Source organism: Pongo abelii, chromosome 1 (genome assembly GCF_028885655.2).
Source record: "Pongo abelii isolate AG06213 chromosome 1, NHGRI_mPonAbe1-v2.0_pri, whole genome shotgun sequence".
In the NCBI taxonomy this organism is placed as follows: Eukaryota; Metazoa; Chordata; class Mammalia; order Primates; family Hominidae; genus Pongo; species Pongo abelii.
Window position 1 is genome coordinate 42865482 of NC_071985.2, and position 11590 is coordinate 42877071.

Sequence of the window (11590 nt, forward strand, 5' to 3'; positions counted from 1 at the left end):
TTTGTTGATTATATTCCAGGAAGTCAGATGCTTCTGTATATGGCCCAGTTCCACCTTGATTTCTTAAATTTCCCAACCAGAGAAAATGGGCATTTGTCCCCAATGTTAGGATTAATCTCCATGGAGTTTGGAGTTCCAGAATAGTCCTTGAAATTACAAATTATACTGGTTTCCCTCCCTGTATGTCCAGTGTTTTTCTAGACCAATTAGATATGCAAACTTGCAGTTGGTTTTTTACAGAGGAGGGACAATTTCTCTCTAGAAAAAAATCTATTGGCCAGGTATGGTGGCTCACGCCTGTAATCCCAGCACTTCGGGAGGCCAAGGCAGGCAGATCACTTGAGGTCAGGAGTTCGAGACCAGCCTGGCCCACATGCTAAAAATACAAAAAATAAGCCAGGCGTGGTGGTGCATGCTTGAATCCCAGCTATTTGGGAGGCTGAGGCAGGAGAATCCTTGAACCCGGGAGGCAGAGGTCACAGTGAGCCAAGATCGTGCCATTGTACTCCAGCCTGGGCGACAAGAGCACAACTCCATCTCAAAAACAAAAACAAAAACAAAAACAAAATAACAAAAAACAAACCAAAAAAAGCTATTATCTAGTTGAGAGCTATTGAATGTGTCCTGCCTGCCCATGCCATGGCCATCGCTCTAGCTCAGGCTCCTGGAGTTCAGGCATCTTGAGGCCTAGGACAACTCCTGTTCCCTCCACTCCCCATTCCACAGCACTGTATCATCCCACAGAGCAAGTTTTCTGTCCCTTCAGGATCCCGAGACGCCCCCATCCAGCTAACCCACTGCAATGAACAGGTGTTCTGGGGGTTGCACTGGTCCAACCACAATATATGTGGTACTTACCAAGAGGATCTGAGCAAATGAGCCTCTCGACTCAAGGTCCCCCAACATCTCAGGGAACTCAGATCTGAACAGGGAGGTCTTCAGCTTGCTGAATCCTTTAACCTAGTTCTGGAACTTCAGTAAAAAGAAGTGAAACTTCTCCCAGGAGCCTCCCACTGTCTCCTGGCCTAAATTGCCTAGAGGGCCCTGGGAGTGGGATCTGAGACATGCTGCCTAAGGGGAAACTGAGGCCTAGAAAGGAGAAGCAGCCACAGGCCTGAGTCCCAGGAGAGAGGCGTGGGAGGAGGGAGAAGTGTCTGTGTTGCTGGAGATAGGAAGATGCTAGCATTCTGAGCTGGAAGGGGTGGAGGAGGGGGCAGGAATGCATGAAGGGGGTCAAAGCTATGGGAAGGAAAAAGATATGCAGTGTGTGTGTGTGTGTGTGTGTGTGTGTGTGTGTGTGTGTGTGTGTGTGTGTGTGTGTGTGTGTGTGTGTGTGTGTGTGTGTGTGTGTGTGTGCGCGCGCGCGCGCGCGCGCCCAAGCACCGGGTGGGGTGTGACGGAAACAACGGCTTTGGCCAAATTAAGATTTAGTCCTGGAACTTCTGCCAAGCTTTTTCTCCCTTCCGGTCATCTGCCCTTACCAACGTTAGGCAGTCACAGTGTCCTTACGAACGTTATCACCCTTTCCCAGTGCCCACAGCTGGAGGCTGATAGCTGGAGGCGGACTGGCACTGGGGCAAAGTCCACCTGTCCGGCTCCCTTCCTGGCCCACTCCCTCCCTGGCCCGAATTGCCCCTGCCCACTGGGCCTCCCTGTCCACCAGGCCCTGTAAAGAAGAGCTGGCACCCTCACCCTACAGCTCCTCATGCCAGGACAGATACCTGAGCTGGGAGATCACCCGAGCTCTCTTTTTAACCCACCTCGGCTCATGTGACGGGCTGGAGTCCAGGCAGACATATGCAGGCCAGGCATCCAGGCAGGGCACACAGCGCTATTTATTTCCTACTGGGTTCTCTTCACGCAGAGCTGGCAGGGTGGGACTTTCTCATTGTATTTAAGCCCCAGCTGGCGCCACAGAACTGCCCCAGCCTCAGCCTTTGCCCTTTTTCCAACCAAGTAGGTAAAAATAAACCCATTTGGCAGCTTTGGGGAGTGGGATGGGGACTGCTGAAAAGGCGCTGTAAACATGGCAGTGGGGGCGGGGTGGGGTTGGTCGCAGCAGGGAGGAGTCATAAACCCTGGCTCTGCTGTGAACTAAAGGGATGGGTGCTTGGTCTCTCCAGCTGGGCACTCTGCCTCCCACTTCTTCAGCTGGGAAGAGCCTGGGCACCATTCATTCGCAATCTCTGAAGCAGAAGGCACTGGAGATAGTGAGTGGTCACTGGTGCTGCGGGGTGGTGGCTAGGGTAGAAATAAGGGAAACAAAGAGAAGTAAATGGTCATAGCTAGTGAGGGACGCTTCGTCCGAATGGGTCTTTTGAGGAACACTTGGCTAGGGCACTAGTTCATGTCTACCATCATATGTATCTCATTGTACTTCAATTCTTTACATGTTTGACCTTCCACTAAATACGTGTGTTATGTTTGAATAGATCCAGCACAGCGCCTGGCCCACCGAGTACACTGGGCATTTACTGAGCGACTGAAGAGAAGGCAGAGAAAGGTGGAGGCGGGGCCTGGCGCCCCCTGGGGGAGCCCCGTGAAAGTGCAGCCGCAGGGGTTGGGGAGGTACAACATTTCCCATCCAGGAGGCTCCCGCAGCTGTTCCCTACCAGGTTTCTAACTTTGTAACTTCGACTCTGCGGTCTGGGAAATCTCTGCCTTGTGTCTCCCTCCGGCCCCAGCCCAGCTTTCCCAGCGATAGCGGCGCCTCCCCTTCTGAATGTAGTAGAATTTAAGGCTGGGACTAAATAAAGAACAGAGGAAGTCCTCTCTTTGAAATGCAGCTGCCCCAGGCCAGGTTGGGCTAGGAAGGGGTAGCAGTAGCGTGTGTGACACAGCGGTTGGGAAACAGTTGTGCCTGCAGGAAGACCCACCACGGAAGCGCCTGCTCCTCATTATTTTAGCAGCATTGAGGGGAAGCACCTGTGGTCCATTGCGCTTCTTGGTCCTCCAAAGAGCTCTGAAGCCTCCTCCCTCTCACTCATGCCATTTTGCCTGGACATCTCGCTGGTATTTTAAAGCAACTAGTGACTTCAGTTCCAAGGGGAAAAGGGATCAATGAAGAGTGTTTGCTGAGAGGGGAATGGAACCAGGACAATGTGGGACACTGGCTCAAAAACTCAGGTGAAAGATCTCTGGGATGAGGTTTCTGAATTCATCTCGTGTATTCACCTCAGTCTCAGTCTCTGGCTGGGATTGTTGGTGGGACAGAAGTAAGCAATGTTGTTTTAGCAACCAGAGAAAACAGCAACACAGCCTGCTACTTGTTGAGGGAAATGAGGGAATTGGGGAAGAGAGGTAGGGAAGCCTGGTCTGCTGGTTCCTCCTCCCCTGTGGACCTCAGGATGGCTAATCTGGGATAGAATCAGTTTGATGAGGGACCAGAAAAAAGCCAAACCCCTGATCTGAAATCATGGCAGAGAAACCTGAAGGGTAACCCCATTTCATCTTCAAGATCAGAAATGGAGGGAGGTGAGAGCCAAGTTGCTACTGGATAGCATGTCTTCCATGCCTTTCATTCCTACCATCTTTTCTCCTCCACCTTCAGCTCAGGACACAAGCCCCTTACTCTATACTATGCACAGACTCAGAGACCATTCTCTTATGAAGCCATCTCCCCTCCCCATCCCATTCACTTACAGAGTTACACAAATTTTAAACCAGAACACAGTGCAGATAACTTGCTGGCAAGTTTTCTCTAAAGCCATTGCCTAGCTTTTGTTAGATTCTAAACATATGGTCAACAATGCTGCTGACGCTCCCTATCCTTGATAAATGCCATTAGGGTGCTTTTTTTGCACACAACAGTTGCTCAAGTCACTGTTGAAAGAATCAGTGCACCAACAAAAGCCTATATAGACATGCTTGAGAACAGCAAAAGTGAGTGCAGCTTGGGTCAGGGCTCCACCCTGGGAATGATTAAGAATTCTCTGCAGTGGTTCAGATTGCATGTCCTGGATCTGCTCCTCAATCAGGAGATCATCAACAGCCAGATTCAAAGGCAGGGCTGGGCAGCCTCTGCAAAACGAGGTCAAATCATGTCCAGGCTCACTCTACCGGAAGGTCAAGGTCAGCCCTTAGCATCTGCACAGACTAGCTGCAGTCACTTTACATTTCTGCCTTTGGACTGACAAATTCCTTCCTAGAAAGTAAAAAGCAATGGGCAATGCACTAGTAGCCCTCATTGCCATTTTCACTGCCTTTTCTACGCTCTGATAGTTTTTGTCTTAAAAGGCATAAAGAGCCATGGGAGTATCCTGGTTTGTGGTGCCTTTGATTATGGGGTTTTTGTTTTGTTTTGTTTTTGAGACAGAGTCTCCCACTGTTGCCCGGGCTGGAGTGCAACCTCGGCTCACTGCAACCTCCGCCTCCTGGGTTCAAGCGATTCTCCTGCCTCAGCCTCCCGAGTAGCTGGGATTACAGGTGTGTGCCACCACATCCAGCTAATCTTCTGTATTTTTTGTAGAGACAGGGTTTCACTGTGTTGGCCAGGCTGGTCTTGAACTCCTGACCTCAGGTGATCCACCCGCCTCAGCCTCTCAAAGTGCTGGGATTACAGGCTTGAGCTGCCGCGCCCGGCCTGATCATGGGTAAATTTTAACAGCGATATCGCAAGCTGAATGTTCTTTTAAATTCTGCCTGGTCTATAATTCCGCTAGCAGCAGTTAATGTCTCCAACCTGGAGTTGCTCTATGTGAGTATGGGAAGGTCCATTTCTAGCTTTAGGCTGGGCTCCCATAAGGCAGAAACCCTGTTCAAGAATCCAGGGAAAGCTGAGAACAGTGGCTCATGCCTATAATCCCAGCACTTTGGGAAGCTGAGATGGGCAGATGGCTTGAGGCCAGGAGTTCAAGACCAGCCTGGCCAACATGGTGAAACCCCATCTCTACAAAAAAAAAAAAAAAAATGCCCAAGCACACAAAAAATTGGCCGGGTGTGGTGGCTCACACTTGTAATCCCAACACTTTGGGAGGCCGAGGTGGATGGATTACCCGTCAGGAGTTCAAAACCAGCCTGGCCAACATGGCGAAACCCCATCTCTATCAAAAATACAAAAAATTAGCTGGGTGTGATGGTGCATGCCTGTGGTCCCAGCTACTCGGGAGGCTGAGGCAGGAGAATTACTTAACCTGGGAGGCAGAGGCTGCAGTGAGCCATCGTGCCATTGCACTCCAGCCTGGGCAACAGAGTGAAACTCCATCTTCAAAATAAAAATAAATAAATAAATAAAATTAGCTAGGCATGGTGATACATGCCTGTAGTCCCAGCTACTTGGGAGGCTGCAGTAGGTGGATCACCTGAGACCAGGGAGGTTAGGGCTGGAGTGAACGTATTGGTGCCACAACAATCTAGGGGACAACTCAAGGGTGGCGGAAGGCAGTCCCTTTTAGGTATCCAATTAGCTCCTGTTGCCAGGGCAATTGTGGCTCAGGGCCAGATCAGAAGCAGGCTGGAGCAGAGCCCACAGCCCCTAAGAACATTGTTTTCCTCTTTCATTTACTCAATTGCCTCACGCTTTAAAAGTTATCCCACAGACTGAGGCCTGGGCCTAAGAAAAACACCCAAACTTTCCGAATAAACTGTATTCCTTAACGTTGCATGTCAGGTTTCATCCTTAAGCTGAGCTTGGGCCCCAAGAGGGTAAATGGGAGAGCTGCTGATTCGGGTTCCTGGGAGACGGTCAGCCCTGAGCACTCTACATGTTTTCCCATTTTTCCTTCACAGCAAGGCTGGAGCTCACAAACCAGACTGTGAACAGAAGCTCTGGGTACTAAAGGAGAAATACTGGTGGACTCTCTGTAAGGCTGTTTCTCAGGGCAGCCTTTTCCCTTCTCAAGATTTTCTTTCTGTATCATTGTCATCAAGCAAGAGAGGCTGTACCTGCAGCACAGCCCTAATTACCCAGCAACTGGTACTCCTTCAGAGTACGGCACACAAGTTCCTGCCTGCGACAGTTCTCAGCCTTGGTTTTGAAACAATCAGGAGATGCTAAAAAATTCTCAAAGCAATCCATTTTTATTTTTTAAAAAACACCCCAAAATAAAAAAACCACTGACTCATCCATGCCAAACTGCACTTTCCAGAGGAAGCATGTCAGCAGACTAAAACCGACAATGGACAGAATCCCATGACACCAAAGTCATTCAAACCTGATGCTTCAGAGGCTGACATTCTGAGCTGAAATAGCCACAGGTCACCACTTGGCCTGATGTGGGACTCTCCTTTCTTTTTAGTCTATTCATGTGGTGGCAGAAGATGTGAGATTCTAGTCTCCAGTCAGGGAGGCTTCTCCTGTTATAGAAAAATATTAGAGTCTAGGCTTGACTTAGCGGTGGGTGAGCTATATTAAGAATCATACCCTGCTTCTTCAAAGTCTAGACAATGCATTTGTAGTTCTGGCTTCTCTCAGGGGTTGTGGATCTCAGGGACCAGAGAGAGCTTTTAATCCTTTTATGGATGGGTTCACCGTGACTCTAAAATCTTTTCTCATTGAAATTAGCCAGCATAATTTGACAGACACTCAGAAAAACACCCTAATCATATTAGGCTGAAGGCCAGGTCTGGAAGTAAATTCTTTAAAAGTTTGGGCTTCAGGAAGTATATAGGTTGAAGGTGAAAATGGGATATGTTAAAATGGGGATATTAAAAATATATTTAAAACTAGGAGGCTAATCCCTGGCAGAGGAGAACTCTTCTTTGATTTGCCAATCCCTGGCCTTTTCTTACTCCTTATTTGTACTGACTCCAGGTTTTCCATAGCATGAATACCTGCCGCTGCTCTACGCATGGTAAGTTATAGCGTTCTACAGATTGGTCATCTAGACCGAAGACACAGAGGAAAACATGTTCTGGCAATTCCACCTGGCTCAAGGTATAAGTATGTATTTTTAATTCTCCGAGGAGAAAAAGCATATAGAGGCAGTCTAGAACAATCATTGTCACCTTTCCAACGTCCGTGTTGATGACATCAATAACAGATGGAAAAGAAATAATTAAAAATAAAGGAAAAAGAGTTTTCCATGATTCACCAAAGTAGTGGGAGTATTCTGTCAGGAAAGCTTAGAACCATTTATCAGCTGCTACCTAAAATTTAGCATTTAACTTTAATTATGCCTAGTTACGAATTAAGCAAAACAGAAGGTGTTTTAACATGACCAGCTGCTATAGATCAAAATAGTTTCACAGTAGAAATTTTTATTTTTTTATTGTTCTTTTTTTGATTATGCAATAAGCCCCCTTCTTAACAGATTAAATGTCACAAAAACTAAATTGTAATGGCATTAGCCAGCTAACCTGTCTGCCCCAACTCCCTTAAACACCAAGGAATAAAGCATACTAATATGGTCATAAGTCAAACTTCCTCTGGGAAAGAAGATCCAGGCTAGACTCTTTCAGAGCCCCTGTGGGGCAGAAGCAGAATCCTTACATCATAGTTAGGTTTTGGTGGTATTCATTTTCTTTCATTATTATCAAGGTAACTGTATCTAATACTGGACCAGAAGAAAATGTCCTTAATCCTTATCTGATTACCCTTTCCCAGAAAGAAGACATCAGAGATTGTGTGGGTCAACTTAAAAGAAGAGGCGAGCATGCTCCTGGTTCATGGAAGGAAATGAGCTTCCATCATCTGCACATGATCAGCGGGCATCAAAATCTGTTAATTCAGAACAATATGAAGACACATTCCCATTTGAAGCTTACTTTCTAATCTAAGGAGAAATCATGATAGCACATGATGAAAGAGTACATCAATAACTCTGAGGGTAGATGGTAGGATAGAATACTAGAAGATGAGGAGGTATTAGGTGGATTAGCCAATTTTCCATATTGAAAGAAAAAATGAGGCTGGGCACGGTGGCTCATGCCTATAATCCTAGCACTTTGAGAGGCTAAGGCACATGGATCACTTGAGCCCAGGAGTTCAAGACCAGCCCAAGCAACATGGTGAAACCCCCTCTCTACAGATATACAAAAAATTAGCCAGGCATGGTAGCATGTGACTGTAGTCCCAGTTACTCTGGAGGTTGAGATGGGAGAATCACCTGAGCCTGGGAGGTTGAGGCTGCAGTGAGACAACACTGTGCCACTCCACTCCAGCCTGGATGACAGAGTGAGACTCTGTCTCAAAAAGAAAAAGAAAAAATGACTTGGGGAATGAAATAAAAATTCTAACCCAACACTCACCGTGTCAGAAACAACTTGGAAATTAAAATTTATCAATTTAGAACTCTGTAAGTCACCTAACCTAACCAGTTTTACAGAAATGACTAGAAGAAAAATGGCTAAAGAACAACCCAGTAACTGAGGAAAAGACAGTCTGAATTTCTGTACTAACTCTGATCCAATTCAGTCACTCATTGCTATGGCTGGGCAGGGATCCAAGTGAAACTTTTAACAGTGGCCAATAAGGTGGCATACGGTTACTGCCTCTAAAAACCACAACTTGTCCCTAAGCTTGAAACCCACCCATAAACTTCCTCAAATCCATGTGGATGAGCACCATGTTTTTAAGCAGCCCACTCTCCTCAAACTTGAATTGGCCTGCAGAAGACAGGTATGCCAACTTCAATGACTCTGCTCTGCATCACTCTCTCGGTTGCCAAATTTAGGCAGAAACATCCATTTGCCGTCCTGTAGCTTTCTAAAATCTACCTACAGTGTAATGAGTTGTCTATACACTTTCACTTAGCCCAGTTTCAGTAACCTTATAGTCCATTCGATACACAGAAATAGAGCACGCACCAACCTCAGCCACAGGCCCCTTTCTCTCCCAAGTTCAGGCACAGTACTGGCTAGAACTCTCACTAAAAACACAAACACCAAAACACAGTGTACATCAGATGCATATGGGGTAGCAATGCTTTTAACAGTTTGCTTACAGGAGCAGTTCTTCGACACTGATAACTGGCAACAACCTCAACATATGCTCTGCCTAGATAATGCAGGAGATCCTTAAATTTCTCCAAGTTAGAAAATTCAGGACAACAGCAATATGGTGTTAGAGACTGCAGGTCTGTGTCAATCAGATATAGCCTTGCTGCCGCCTAAAGATGTGGTCGCCACGCCACACATGGCTTTAGCAGCAGTTCCAAAGGCCAATGCATTCACTCTTGGAAGACAGTGTCAGCTGTCTTGACACTGCTGCTGGCTACATTTAACCAACTCTATGATGTGGTACCAGAGCCCAAGAAATACATCAAGCCGGATCATTCTGTCCAAACATCCCAAGGAAACATGTGCCTTGGACAGCACCTGAGTGGGAACAGGCTGCTAATGTTGATATAAAATGCAAAATAGTAAAAGCAGCATTTTCTCTAATTTACTATTCAGTGAGAAACCCACACAGAAATCCAATGCAGCAAATTGTAGAGGTTCAATGCTCCCTGATCTGCAGTTAAGCCAGGTGTGCCACCTCCTTCATCTGACTTGGATCCTGCTCTGGACTTTAAGGAAACATCTACCTGGCTAGCAGTTCAAGGACTCAATATAAAAATAACTCATGCTTTGTTTGAACTGGAGGGTCACGACACTGTTGGGCCTACAGGAAAACCATTCATAAGTCAATGTAAGCTCATATCTACTGAAAAAGTAGATTTGAGTTTTTTGAGGAGATATGAGCTTTTACGCCCTATGTTACGATGAAAAGATTCACTGAAGGATTCAATCATGCTGTACTACTTCCTGGAGTTGGCAGAGAAATCATGCATTTCTTGGTAGTTGAAAGAAGGCTGATCCAAGAACACAATGAAGAGATGTTCCCATTTCTCAAGGTGTTTCGTCTTCCTGGCCATGAAGATTTCGCACCTGCAAAATTCCCAAACCTATGCAATGTGGTTAATGCAGGGAAGCAGACACTGGATAATTCAGAGACTACCAACCTTCCAAAGAGTCACTATCTCGACTAGCAGATCATGAGGCAGATGAGGCAGTTTCAAGACCTCCCTTGAAGAAAGCAGTGATGAGTAAAGAAGAAGAGGATGGGTTATGAGCAGCATTTAGTGTGACATGTGAAGAGATCAAGATGCCACTATCAGACAAGAAAACCAATAACCAGACTAATTTCACACAGCTTCTTCAGGCAATGGAATCAAGAGATGGGATGCAGACTTAGAAAAAAAGAAAATTCAGCAGGAGTTAGAGGGATCTAAAGGAGTTGTATATTTATTGCCTTCTGTAAACCAGGAGTAAAGGAGATAATTAAGGTTTTAAATAATCCAGTTTCTTAGTCACCAAAAGTACCAAGACTTCCTCCTATTAATGAGGCTGAAGGCTCAGTTTAAGCCATTCTCTGCCATCTGGCCCTTGTACTTGGGAGACTAAAGCCACTGTGGACATTTAAATGAGAGAGATTTGCACTCTCTCATTTTTCACAGCCTATGCTACAGCAATCGTGACTACTTTTGGATAAAGCAAAAGTTCCTTAAATAATATACTCATGGCATTTTTATTTTCTTTTCTTGTTCCTACACTGCCCAACAAAGAGTCTCTTCCAATCTCATCGAGTTTGCACCACATTCTAGAAGAATAAATGGAACTGGATCATTCTGAGAACTATATTGTAAAAAGCAAATATTCTACTTTAAAGAACACACTTTTTTTTTTTTTTTTTTTTTTTTTTTAGACAGAGTCTCACTCTGTTGCCTAGGCTGGAGTGCAGTGGCATGATCTCAGCTCAAGTGATCCTCCCACCTCAGCCTCCCAAGTAGCTGGGATTATAGGCATGTGCCACTACGCCTGGCTAATTTTTGTATTTTTTGTAGAGGCGGGGTTTCACCATGTTGCCCAGGCTGGTCTTGAACTCCTGGACTCAAGGGATCCACCCACCTCAGCCTCCCAAAGTGCTGGGATTACAGGCATGAGCCACTATACCCAACCAAGAGCACACATTTAGGATAGAACTTGAGCATACTTTTGTTCTGGAAGAGGACAGAAATAGAGGAAAGGACAGGAAAAAACAAACAAAACCCAGTAGCAGTGAGTTAGTTTCTGTCCCGTCTCCACCCTTCTAAGTAGGACACTGGCTTAACAATTAGTTTTATGATCAGCCCTTACTGTTTAAATCTTAGCAGAGAAAAATAAAAGCTGTTGAAAAGAATAAAATTAAGAAACATAAAAGGGAAAACTTGATTATCACCAGTTTCTGGATTTTTAGTTTTCTTCTTCTAACTGAAGTTCACTCAGACCTAGGGAATAGCATTAAGCTTAAAGTGAAAGTGGGAAAAAAAATGTAGTACATTAAAGTGGCAGGTAGCCGCAAAGAGAAGAGGGAAGCATTTTTAAACTGTAGTAAGGTTTACCCGAGAGTGACTACTTTTATAAGGAAGAGATTCTATGAAAATGCAGCAAGGAGGCTGGTCCATGGAGTACCACAAAGCTGGGAAACTGCAGTTTTCATGCTGATTCTCTATCTTTACCACTCTGGGTCAACTGTGACAGAGAAGCTGTTTTATCTTCCTTGGGCATGGGAGAGGAAAGGAGGAGGGATGCATATGAATCAGTTTTTAAATCAGCACCTCACAGGGTTATTTGGTAAAGTGGTAAGGCTTCTGTAAAATGCTTTGAGTGACTAGGAAACAAATCAGAGGCA